We start from the raw sequence: 12,926 nt of genomic DNA on the forward strand, positions 1-12,926 counted from the left end.
AGATGCTCGATGGTGTTCAGCCTCTTCGTTGTTGTGTTCCCTAGCTGCCCTGCACGATTTTGACCACTGCTTCTTGTTCACAGCAGAGTCCTCGCCCTCTTCCATCTTTCCGAGACAGTAAATGGGTTCATATAGGCGGATAAACAGTCTCCTGGACAGGCGTGCAATAGGCCGCATCTCACTTAACATCAGCTGGGATTGTGGCCAAACGTCTGTTCAGTTTTGTATTAAAAGATCAAGGGTTAATCTTACGACTACAGGAATTGTTATCACACACATATGCCTGCATGGAAAGCTGAATCATGTATGTGTGACCCGTTTGGGGCATACAATTACTGCAAATAACATTTTCTTAGAATGCCGAACGTGAAACTTGAAGCAATAAATAATAAGTAATTCTAATAAGGGGAATATACACGAGCGTCAAGTTTGTTTTAAATCAGCTGTAAGACGAAAAGCAATATTGAATGGTTTAGACTTTAGAGGAATATTCAAAATTTATAGCTAGATAACGTCAAATACAGCTCACAGTAATAAAAAAATATTTATAAAAAATAAATTCTTGTCCAATGTTAATTGTCAAAATGTATTGGAAACTTCGCGATCAAATAACTTTAAAAAGAAAATGTTTAGCTAAAACTTTATGTAAACAGTTAAATATTACCGTTTAACTAAACTATAGGTTCAATGAAACATCGCTAATATATGTGTAATAAATTCCGAATCGCGTCATTTGTAAAAACCTAACAATTACAAAAACGCATAAAAAGCAAAACGAATTACGTTCAGATATGGTCAGTTTCTATTTTCTATTGAGAAAATTGAACCTCGAAGGGAGCATTGCATGACTATGATAAAAATTAATTTTTACATTATTGATTCCAAGTCAGTGACTACACACATTTTTTATGTAATAAAAACACACACAGCTACACCTACATATACGGGAAGCCACGCACACTATCACACGATTACATAGAAAAACAGCCGTTCTATCAACCATGTACTAGATATAGAAAAAACTTCAAAATATGGCTTCATATTTCTTGATGGGAAAGTGAAACTGTAAAGTACTAAGGCGCAAGGCCGTAAGATCTAGTTTTCTTTACAGCACAACATTCTCTGTTTCTTTCACGCAACCGAATGGTTTTCGAGTTTTCCCGTCCCAACTCAAAATACGCCAAAAATTACGTCGAGGCAAAATTCGAAAACAGTGTGCCGCGTTTCTGTGTACGGTCATACCGCGCCCGCGTAGATTTATTAGTAATTTTCGAATATCCAATGTATTAACACTTGTAAGTTTTGCAAACTAATTCGTTTACATTCATGCATTTTTTGCAAATTGCGCCAAATATGAAAGTCTCCATGTTGATAAGGTCGCAATTCGCATGCCGATAGATTAAACAACCCTACCGATTTAAAAATGCGTATCTATTAAATCTAACATCATCACAGTTTGACGTTTAAAATCGGCCGGTTATCATAGAAAATTCTGACAGTTCGGAACCACCACAACTCTTTAAGAATAATGTCGTTTTTATTACATTTTTTGATAAATTATTCTAGTTTCGATCCGGCGGCGTTACGACCTTATCGATTTTCGTATTTAGCGCAACATTTATTGTACTTTTTCGATAGGTCTATCGAGTGTCTAGCTTTCGAAAATAATTGTGTTACCTCGACTGGCTCAGACGTTGGTTTAGTAAATTGCTAATTTTGGTTTATTAGTGACGAATACCGTGTTAGAATATGGGTTAGCGAGTGAAGAAACAATGTGACAGTGATTTTAATAGTGTTAAATGTTGTTTTTTACTATTTTGTGTAACACATTCCTGTTGTGAAAGTTTATGTTTTCTGTTTTTGTGTGCACGGATGCCGATTCTATCGTCGATGCATCGCGATTGGACTGACATTCATAAATAACTTGTAAGTATTTACATCCGTTTACTAGTTATCAGAAAACCAAAAACTAGACAAAACGAGGTCAAAGTCCTTTAGTTGTTTATTTAACGACTCAAACAATTGGACAATTTCGACGAAAATGATTAACTACTTTGCTTGTCACAATCTCTGTTCTATTTTTAAATTATAGAAACGATATCTGTTCATCTTGAACTGTTAATTAATTAGAATAAAACACAGTATAATGATAGAATACGTAAAATCTATCATGTTTATTTTAATTATACAATTTGATATTCTTATAAAAGAAAACAATTTATTATAAATTATAACGCAAATTTGAATATCTATTTTTAAATAAGGTATAACTATGTCTCAATGACCTTGTCCTGGACACCCAACTCCAAATCATTGAAAAACCATATTTGATTTTTATCAAATTCAAAAAAACTAATTTGAATATAAATCCTATTATCATGCATACAAAATTATTTTTTTTGTTCAATTTTAAAACCTTGTCAATTTTATTGCCCATTATTATTAAATGTCGTGTAACAAAAGAAGTTGTTTAAGTAAAAAAAGAAAATATTTTTCAAAATTATAAAATTCATTACTTGCAATTACCATATATACATAATAATTAAACAATAATACTGAATTTATAATGGTATGTTAATTAATGTACAATTAAAATTAATTTAGCACATAATGTATTATTACGATATATTTTAATACCTATACAACTCTATACTACTTTCATAAGTTAGTGATTTAGTAACCAAGTCAAGTCTCTGCTAAAAGACTCAATAAATAATGCTGATGACAAGCAGGCTTCACAGTGATAGAAGAAAGGATAAATCAATTTTGAAGATATCCCCTTTGTGGTAAAATACTCAAAAAAGAGTTTGATCCATAAAAAGAATCACTTAAAAATATTATGTTGCAGGTCAAGTCAGGTTACACTACCTCCTTTAAATACATTAATATAATAAACAATATTTAGAAACCATTATTAACAAGAAATTACATCATTTGAGATTGAGGTTGATGGAATTTTTTAATGCTCTATTTTAAAAGAACAATCTTACACTATAGTAAAATAACAACACCACCTTTTTTTGTGAATAACTGTACAGATATTAGCTATTTTGACAACTACAACAAGACAATTCATGGATTTTTGATGGTAATTAGTTTCTTCTCAATTGTTTAATTGTTAGTTTACTTCAAGTTTCTCGCCGATGTGATTTTAAGGTGCCTTCTTAATTTAAAATAAATAAAGCTAGGTAGTTGATATTACTATATAGGTTTTTGGAGTTAATGCTTCTATGAAAGAGAGATCTATTTCACCTATGGCTTATTATTATCGGGTCATGCTGCTGATGTCGAAACTATTTTCATTCTGCAGAAGAGAGCTATTCGTACAATCTTTAATTGAAAATGTAGGGAATCTTTGAGAGATAAATTCAAGGAAATTAATATACCTACCTTTCCCTCGCAATATATTTATGAAAATATTATATATGTATTCAAAAATAGTAATAAGTTTACTAGAACATACACAAAATGTTAATACTCAGAACAATCACAGGTTGCAATTTTGTATGATGATTTCCTATTTTAAAAGAGTACCAATCGCGTTTACATCTGCTTTTTCTTTCGGCCTACACCGTCTTCTTTGCTGAGAAGTAGGTATGTCTACAATACAAATTTAATGACATGGAATAAGTGATATCCGTATATTATATTGCATAACAAACATATTTTATATATTTATCATTATGTAAATTTCCAAATATGTAGTATAATTTTACAGTATAGCATTTATTAAATGTATTTTTTTTCCTTCCAACAACAACCAACATCCCAGTGAGATGGAGTGGTCATGTCTGTTAATTATACGTTCTAAGTTTTTTCAGTGTAAGATTATTATAACAAAGCAGATTATACGATTTGTTTAATTTATAAGTATGTTAGCCGTACAGTCTAAATTATGTTGCTTCAAGTAACAATTTTAATTCAATATATTCTATGTCACTTTGTTTACTTGTCAGATGGCCGATGACATTGACAGCTGCAGTTAACTCTTTTAACATAAACATTTCTTAACCATATCCTATCCTGCTCAATTGTGACTGTTGTAATTCATTTATTTCTCATTCTTTTGTATTGCATCACAATTTATTAATCCGTTAGATTAGAGTGTAAAGTACCCATAATTTTTTTTTTCTTCTTACTAGAGTTGTCTGGAAGAGATAGTTTGTTACCGATAAATCCGCCCGTTGCATCCCTTATAATTTTTATGTATTACGTTCGTTCTTTTTCTATAAATATAGAAGTGTAAATAAATAAATATCCTACTCTAAATATTCGACTATCTATATTATTTTTTTATTGTCTATTCACTTGTCAAAGCGGGAATTGTCAGTGTCATGCGCTCTGTGCCAGAAATACGTGATTCTTAAGCGTAATTTACATCCAAATCAATGTTTTCCAACGGCCCATACCCCACAGGTGGTACGAAAGTTTCTAGTATAACAATTATTATTTGTTAGGTTACGGTGGGGGAAGATTTTTATAGATGGATATATCTACTACTATAGTCTGTGGGGCTACTCCGAACTTCCGAGAATCGAAAGATCTCGGAATAATTTAATGTTGCATTTGTGGTTGATATACGTTTCCGTGTAATAATTTTATTACTTTTGTTCACCTCGTGGCTTCAGCGTGAGACTCTCGTCCCTGAGATCGTAGCTTCGATGGCAATGGACTTTCTACGTTCGCATTTAACATTGGCTCGTATAAAGGAAAAGATGAGGAAACCGGCTTGCCTAAGACCAACAAGTGGACGGCGTGTCCTGAGGAAGCTGATTGCCTGTGACATACGTTATATGCAGAAATCTGAGGCCAAGACCTAATAATTCTTTGGCTTAGTCTCAATTTCACAGGTTTCGTCAAATATTTGCGATTTTTGTTAGATTTCAGTTTATCGTAAATTTTTTTTTTTATTAAATTAGGCGCGGCTTGAATTAACCTAAACAACGGTAACAATAGGCTGATATATTCATTAAAATATTTATGAACATAAAATAACAATTTCTAACATGCATTTTAATTCTTTTTTATCTAGAGTAATTATTCAAATTTTATATTTAAATTGAATTCTGTGTTCATATAATTTATTTTAATTTTAAACCGGTGTTTTCTTGATGCTATTTGGTTTTGGGTCACAGTTTTGTATCAACCAGAGAAAGAACGATCTACAAAATTCAAAAACTCAAAATTTGAAATAATATTTTCATGTAACACAATATACACTTATGAACGTCAATAAAGACACACGTGTCTTTTGTTAAACTAGCTTTTACACATTAAGAAAAACACTTTTTGAACTGATTAAAGCTGTGTATTATTATTAAAACTTATAGTTATTTACATAATTCTAAATTTTAATTTTTTTCCAACGTTTCGCGTACTTGAATGGCACACTAGAATTATGTAAATAACTATAAGTTTTAAAAATAATACATAGCTTTAATCCGTTCAAAAAGTGTTTTTCTTAATATGACATGCTTCCAATTTGACATTTACTGCCAGTTCTCAAATCAAGGGCGTAGAACGGAAGAGAAGAACTGGCAATAAACTCTCCGCCACACTAATCGCCAAGTTTTTGTTTTACATACGTTTGTAATGAGCTGCAACCATTGCACCATGTTCCACATCTTTAAGGAATTAATAATAATAAAATAAATTAAAAAAATGTGTTTGTGTGTCAGCTACGACGCACGATTGGAGTTTACTCCTTACGAACGATAATTATGATATATATCGCATAGAAAAAAAGGGTAAATGAACGTATCTGCTAAAATGATAAGAGAAACAAAACATATATCTGTAATTATTAGGATTATTTATATTACTTCAATAAAGCGTATTACATAAAGTATGTTATAAAACAATATAAATAATAATAATTGTGTTCAATTTATACAAATACAATTTTAGAGAGAGAATGAGTTCAATCCTACAGATATATGTTTGTCTCTTTCTACGTAACGCCTCAACTTTTCGTGTTACACTTGATTTTACTCCTAATAAAATTTCCGTACCGGGCCTTATAACTCAAATCGTTTCTTAAGGAGTAAACTCCAAAAACAAATATTTGTCCTCTAACAGCAGTAGGTATGGTGTGATAGGAGCACTCTCGTGGGAACAACACGCAAAAGAAACTCCTGAATTATCTGGAAGTTATATCTAAGGACAGACATTGATGCCAAGTTCTAGTTGATATCAATAAATATCAATTTTAAACACCCCAACTTTTGTTGTACTCGATTTAAAAGGTCATCAAATATTTAAAAAAATCTCTTTTTAATTATGGTGTACAATAACTTACCAAAAGAATTAAAAGATCTTCCGACTAGAGTCTTTAAAAATACATTTGGAAAAAATGTATTCAATAAATGGTTATTTACGTGAGACACTGTAGTTGATATAAATTTAATAACGTATGACATGTACGATACAAATAATATAGGAATTGACCAATTCATATGACTAATAATGTAAAATGTAAAACTCCTACTATGTAAAACGAAAACAAATGTGTATTGATCATAATTTAATTTAAACTTTTGACTCTAATTAAAAACACAATCCTTATATATATAAAAATAAATCTATATTCTGTTTTTGTTGTGTTTGTCAGGAGAAGGTTCTTGTGAAAAATTAAGAAAGTTGCGCGGAAAATCAGAAAATTTTAAGAATACTTTTGTTACTATAGCAAATTTGTTACAACTCATTATATATCATATAATGTTTTCATCTAACCTTATGGCGTTTGACATAACTTTGACAGAATGCGCGCAGATAATATCGTCAAAGAGAATGTAAGAAAAATGAATATCGCTTAAAACAAATGCTTCGATCTGAGCTATTATATTGATAAAATACATATGAAATAATTACAGTCGCTAAATAATATAAGAATTTACCAATTCATATGACTAATAATGTAAAATGTAAAACTCCTCTAAAGACAAATTTGCGCGCTATTGTGGGCCCTAAGTCAAATTGCCCGGAAATACTTCAGTGGACAACTGGTTCCACATAGTGGTGGTGCGCGGCAAAAACTGCCTTAAAAAATGTGTGTGTGTACTAGTGTACACACGAAAGAAGTGAAACTTCTTTATGGGCTTATTTTTCGAAAATGCAACTATATGCAACTTTACAGAAATTGGTTAAATAAAGTTAAATTAGACAAAGTTTAACAAAAGGCTTTTATTATCAGACGTGAATACAAATAATACAATTATTACTACTAATCTTATTACAGAATTGCATTAATTGTGTAATAGATTTATTACTATCATTGTTATCGTTATTATATATTTTTGTTAATAATGGCTTCGAATCTACCGTGGTGGGGACAAGAAAAAGATGGCGCGTAACGAAAAAATGCGACGCGTAACCCAAAAATGTGACGGTCATTTTTTTTCCAACGCCGATAAAGAAGTTTCACTTTAATAATGTGTCGGAAATAATCTTTTACTGAGTATTAATTTTTCCTATTAATACTATTAAGTCGATTTTTAAAAACTAGTCGTTACTGTTAAGTGATAGCCGCCGCCCATAGACACTCAAGTGTCTCAGCGTCCTTTTAAGAAATGGTACGCTCTTATAAAGGACCCTAAATCGAATTGGTTCGGAAATAATTCCGTGGGCAGCTGGTGGTAGTGCGCGGTATCGCTTAGTTCTGGAACTTCGTATTCTGCCTTGATGATAAAATGAATGATGAAACTCAGCTCCCATTAATCCAAACAACTCCTCTGAACACTATTCATGATAAATGCAGTAGAATTAATGAAATAATAAATGAAAAAAATCCTAACAACTTTATTATATTTTATTGTTATTAATGTCTTCGAATCAACCGTGGTAGGGACAAGAAAAACATGGCACGTAACGGAAAAATGTGACGGATTTTTTTTACAACGCCGATAACGAAGTTTCACTTCAGTAAATATAGCCTTTATTGACAATCTTGTAAGTTACATCTTATTTCTACTTAGTTATTAACGAAATTTAGTTATTATTATTATTATTATGTCACAGACAACGGTTTCTTGCTTGTCTTGCTTTGCAGCATAGGCCTCCCCAAGAGTTCTCCACAAAGATCTATCACCTGCTTTTCTCGTCAATGTCGCTTCTGCCAACTTTTTTTTTATCATTAATCCTTCCAACCGTTTCTGCAGCTCTGGTACCACGGTGGAACTCGTACTCGTAAATATATAATGCACAGAAAACAGCTGTCAAAAATTAAATTTGGAATTCCTAACCACAAAGTAGATATTTTTACCGGAAACTGGCATAAGGTTAAAACTATTTCTATAATACTTTTAAAAAGAGGATATATTTGAAGGCAAATTGGTCAGTAAAATTAAAATAATCTTGAATGCAGTTACTTATTAATTTTATCGATTCCATTATGACAAACATGTGTATCGCTAATTAAATATCGTAATTGACAGATGACAATAACATATGTAAAATGACAGTTTTGTTAATGTTGAATTTTTTTTAATACAGTTTTTGAAGTGAAACTTTTTTATAGGCAAAAGAAAATACCGTCAAATATATAATAACGATAACAATGTAGTTATAATTCTATTACAATTAATGAAATTCTGTAATAATGTTAGTAGTAAATAAAGAAAAATGACATAATTGTACTATTTGTATTTGTGTCTATGATAATGAAAGCCTTTTGTTAAACTTTATCTTATTTAACCAATTTCTGTAAAGTTGCATATAGTAGATCATTTTTCACTTCTTACACTAGTGCATGCACATATTTTTTTATCTATATCTATATATATTATAGGGCAGTGTTATGGGATGCAAGTTGTTTAGTCACGTTACGTCACACCTCCTTCGGACCAGCCCAAAAGCTGGCCGTTTGTTAGAATTGGTTCCCTTTCGAGTAGACTCCTGGGCCGTGAGGTTCACACAGGCGCTAATGAAAGATTTACTGCCGGTGACCCAGAGCTGGTCCCCAACGAAACGTATCGCAATGCAGGGAAATGCCAACAATTCTAATCTTATTATTATTATTACTATGTAGGTTAAGAATACAAATAAAGCATGTAACAAGGGTCTAGTCTCCGAATATGATTTTGCCGCATTCGGTGTCGAGACCCTGGCTCGTGGGGTCCTAGCGCTATAAGGCTTCTTAAGGATATAGCTAAAAGGTTTGTCAACATCACAGAAGACGGAAGAGCTGGCCTAGTTGGTCTAGCTATTCAAAAAGGAACACTGTCAGCAACTTCAGAACCTTGCCTAAAGGGATTCAGTTAAACAATATATTTTAGTTATTATATTTTAAGGTTAGTTATTGTTTTTGTTATATTAATTTATGTCAGATTAGATTATATATAGATTATACGTTAATTATATTAGGTTATATTATTAATCAAATGGAAAACTTGTAATTACTATACTCAATTCTAATCTCTGATAGTTGACCGTGCTCAATACTATAGATCCGCATTTATCTCAGTCTAGTAATTAGGTTATAATCCGTTTATTTGCCAATTGATACATTCAGATTGTATAATTATAAAAAACAGTCGTGCAAATGTCAAATTAATTATCATAATGTCATAATAATAAGAAAAGTTATTTATAACTGTTGTAATAACGTATGGTCTCAATACTGTCCCTTTAAAGACACCTTGACTTTAAATTTTTAAGGCTTTTAAGAAGTATTTGAAGGACCCGAAGTCGAATTGGTTCGGACATACCTACCGACGATGGACACTATCGTTGCCAGAGGGTTCGCGAGTGCGTTTCCGACCCTTTAAGAATTGGCACGCTCTTGAAGGATCCTAAGTCGATTTGGTTCGGATATACCTACCGACGAAAGACACTACCGTTGCCAGAGGGCTCGCGAGTGCGTTGCCGACCTTTAAGAATTGGTACGCTCTTGAAGGACCCTAAGTAGAATTGATTCTGAATTATTTATCAGGAAATTCGTTTGCGATTAAAATTATCGCGAAATAATACGCTTCTATAAATAAACGATGTCAAAAATACCCCGTGATAAAATTCTTTTTTCAAATTCACTCAAATTATAATATATTCTAAAATTTAAATCTAGTATTCGAAATTTAAATTTTTAATTAAGTACAATTAAATGCAAACAACTAGTCAAATGTCATCGTGTCTATTTTTAATTAAAAAGAAACCAGTGGCGCTACAACCTTTTTGGTCATGGTCCCGATTACTGAATGTGTTTCATAATCAATTTAATAAACAAGTAGGTGATCAGCCTCCTGTGCCTGACACACGTCAGGTGTAAGGCAAGTCGGTTTCCTCACGATGTTTTCCTTCATACGAGCGAATGTTAAATTCGCTCATAGAAAATCTATTGGTACATAGGGGTACTCCGACCTCAGGGATGAAAGTCGCACGCTGAAGACACTGCCTTATAATCTAGATGTCTCCGAGTCTTCATCGCGTTCTTGAGCCTTGAAATTCACCGAGCTCCAAGTTTTTCCGGCTCTCTTTGTCCTGTTGTCTTGCGGGTTCCAATCAAGCGCCTGCATTTCCACTTGCGTTGCTTGATCTGTCAATCGGGATTAATACACATAACTGAATAATGCTCTGGATTACGATGCCCCGTTATGGGGTATGGGGCTTTATGGATCTACTCAATAGAAAGTACAGACCTGTTCGTCAAATAAAAAGTTATAATTACCTGCATTCAATTTTGTAGCGCAAGAGCTGCTGAACTTTCGTTCGATTTTTATATACTTATTTTTGCATTTCGTTATATATGTTGGTAATTAATAGATACCTCTTCTAAACTTGTATACTATATATACTAACATAGATATCTCAAACTTGGGCGCCCACTAATGAGCATCAAAGATACAAGTGTGTAAAGATCGATGGAACGATGTATGAGGAAGAAAAAAGATTTAAGGAGAACCACTAAAGTTGTTACAATAATAATAAATTATCTAAAGTGGAAGAACAGAAAAGTGGAGCAAGAAAGTATTCTGGTTAACTGGTGTCCAACAATAAACGATAAAAAGGCTAATTAAAAGGTGCATAGACCAATGCAACAGCTGGTTGGCAGAGATTGGCACAATGGAGACAGACGGGATTTGGAGGCTTTTCCCTGGGCACACATATTTAAAAAGAATGAGAAAGAAATATAAAATCCTGGCAGGCTGGAACATTTCGAGTATTTTTGGCTCGCGAGTGCGTTGCCGGCCTTTTAAGAATTATTATATTATTTTTATTAGTGTCCCTTTCACTGTTTTCGTATGCTTTAATTGCTTTGCTTCATTAGTTGTGTCTAAGTACATGTCTTATGTGGTTTTGCACTTTCCCGTTGTCTGGAAGAGATCGTTCGAAAGAATTAGGCCGCCAGTTACCCTTAATTTTTTTTATATTTAAATGATATATTAATTCAACGAAGTGTCAATAAGGAAATAACATGTCATATTCATATCTATAGTAACTACCATGCGTTTATTTTCGACACGACAATACCTACACTCAATTAGTTAAGTGTCTGTACGGTTTATCATGGAAAATTGTGCAGCAGCTCTCAGTCTAGTCGTCGAGACAGCGTGGAAAAAACCGGCGCAAAGTGAAAACTGGAAATTAAACAGTTACCTTGCGCCAACAATTTTCTAACTCAAAATCTTATACGGCTCTGTAGAACTGTCTATGGGCGAATCTGGGTTGGCGAAAGGGCTAGCTGCCACAAAAAAAGTTGCTTACAGAATGTGTATAGGATTGCACGTGTCTATAAACTAAAGGAATTTATTGACTTTTTGAATATGGAATCTATATTATCTGTGCTAAAGTGACTCATTCCAGGGGCCAGGGGGTGAGGGGTTTAAAGTTTACAAACAGAAGCTTAAAGCCCTTGTCTATGGGTAGGATTCAGAGACTAGTACGACTTCCATATGTCAGAAATGTATTGGATGTTACAACGTTTTGTTAATATTCATTCCATATATATAACAGTAAGTGAACTAAATTTGGAGTTGTTTAAGTCACGTAAACAAATTTCTATGTAATCGTGAATAATTTATTAATCCAAAAATTTCTATTTGTAATAATTAATTTTAATTACGCAGAAATCAATTTCGTTTTTGCATTCGAAAGTTTTGACGTGACGCATTATTAAATGTTATTTTAGGGCTGTCAATTGTCACAATCGATTTTTAAATTACGAACTCAAATTTTTGTACACGGAATTCTGAAAATGGAATACATACTTTCTCGTTGCTCATGTTTATTCATCTATTTTTATTTTTTTAAGGAATTGCAGAATTTTTGCTACAATTATTCGATGTTCTGTTGTGTATATTGGATACATATATATTCTGCTACGCGATATATGTTAATAATTATTGTAATTTAATCAAATATAACAGTTATACATATATACATGTATTAATTTTACACTATAGTTCCAACACTTAACGAAAATAAATAAATACAATTCTTACAGCCCTAACTCTGATGAATGGAGATTCATCGAATCGTAACAATTAAAAGAACGATAATTCAAGACGATTAGACTACTGTCATTTAAATATAATTGCGTAATATATGTTTAGAAAAGTAACTACTAATTATTAATACACGCTCTTCAAGACAATTTCGGTGAAAAGACCCACGCATCTATGCGACCCTGGTACTTTAGAATGAGATTCACCTATATTTTGAAGAAAATGTTTTTTTTTTCCGGCGAATTAGTCTCTCGCATCTATCTATGCGATCCTAGTACTTGAGAATAAGATGTACCTTATAAACATTTTGTAATATTTAATTATGTAATTAAAAATACTATATATAATTACACCTGCCCAACTTCTTTCTTTGTAACACAATAATGCTGAACCACTTTTGATAAATCATGCTCTGTTGGAATTATATGAAACTTCCGCTAGCGTCGCCGATCCCTACGTTTTCGTATGCCAGTTCGATGTAGCGGTGAT

At 32.4% G+C, this 12,926-nt stretch overlaps 1 protein-coding gene across 3 annotated transcripts in view; it reads left to right on the top strand.

The window, feature by feature from the left end:
- The first annotated feature begins 1,214 nt into the window (after nt 1-1,214).
- The window catches only part of LOC123718043, a 49,139-nt gene continuing 37,427 nt past the window's right edge, over nt 1,215-12,926 (top strand). For 2 of the 3 annotated variants that reach the window (XM_045674400.1, XM_045674401.1), the window contains exon 1: nt 1,508-1,926. The gene's annotated coding sequence lies outside the window, so the exon portion shown is untranslated. Of the gene's footprint in view, nt 1,296-1,507; nt 1,927-12,926 lie in introns of those variants that run through there. The other variant, XM_045674399.1, reaches the window with a different exon arrangement.

The sequence above is a fragment of the Pieris brassicae genome, chromosome 14 (genome assembly GCF_905147105.1).
Source record: "Pieris brassicae chromosome 14, ilPieBrab1.1, whole genome shotgun sequence".
Taxonomy (NCBI): Eukaryota; Metazoa; Arthropoda; class Insecta; order Lepidoptera; family Pieridae; genus Pieris; species Pieris brassicae.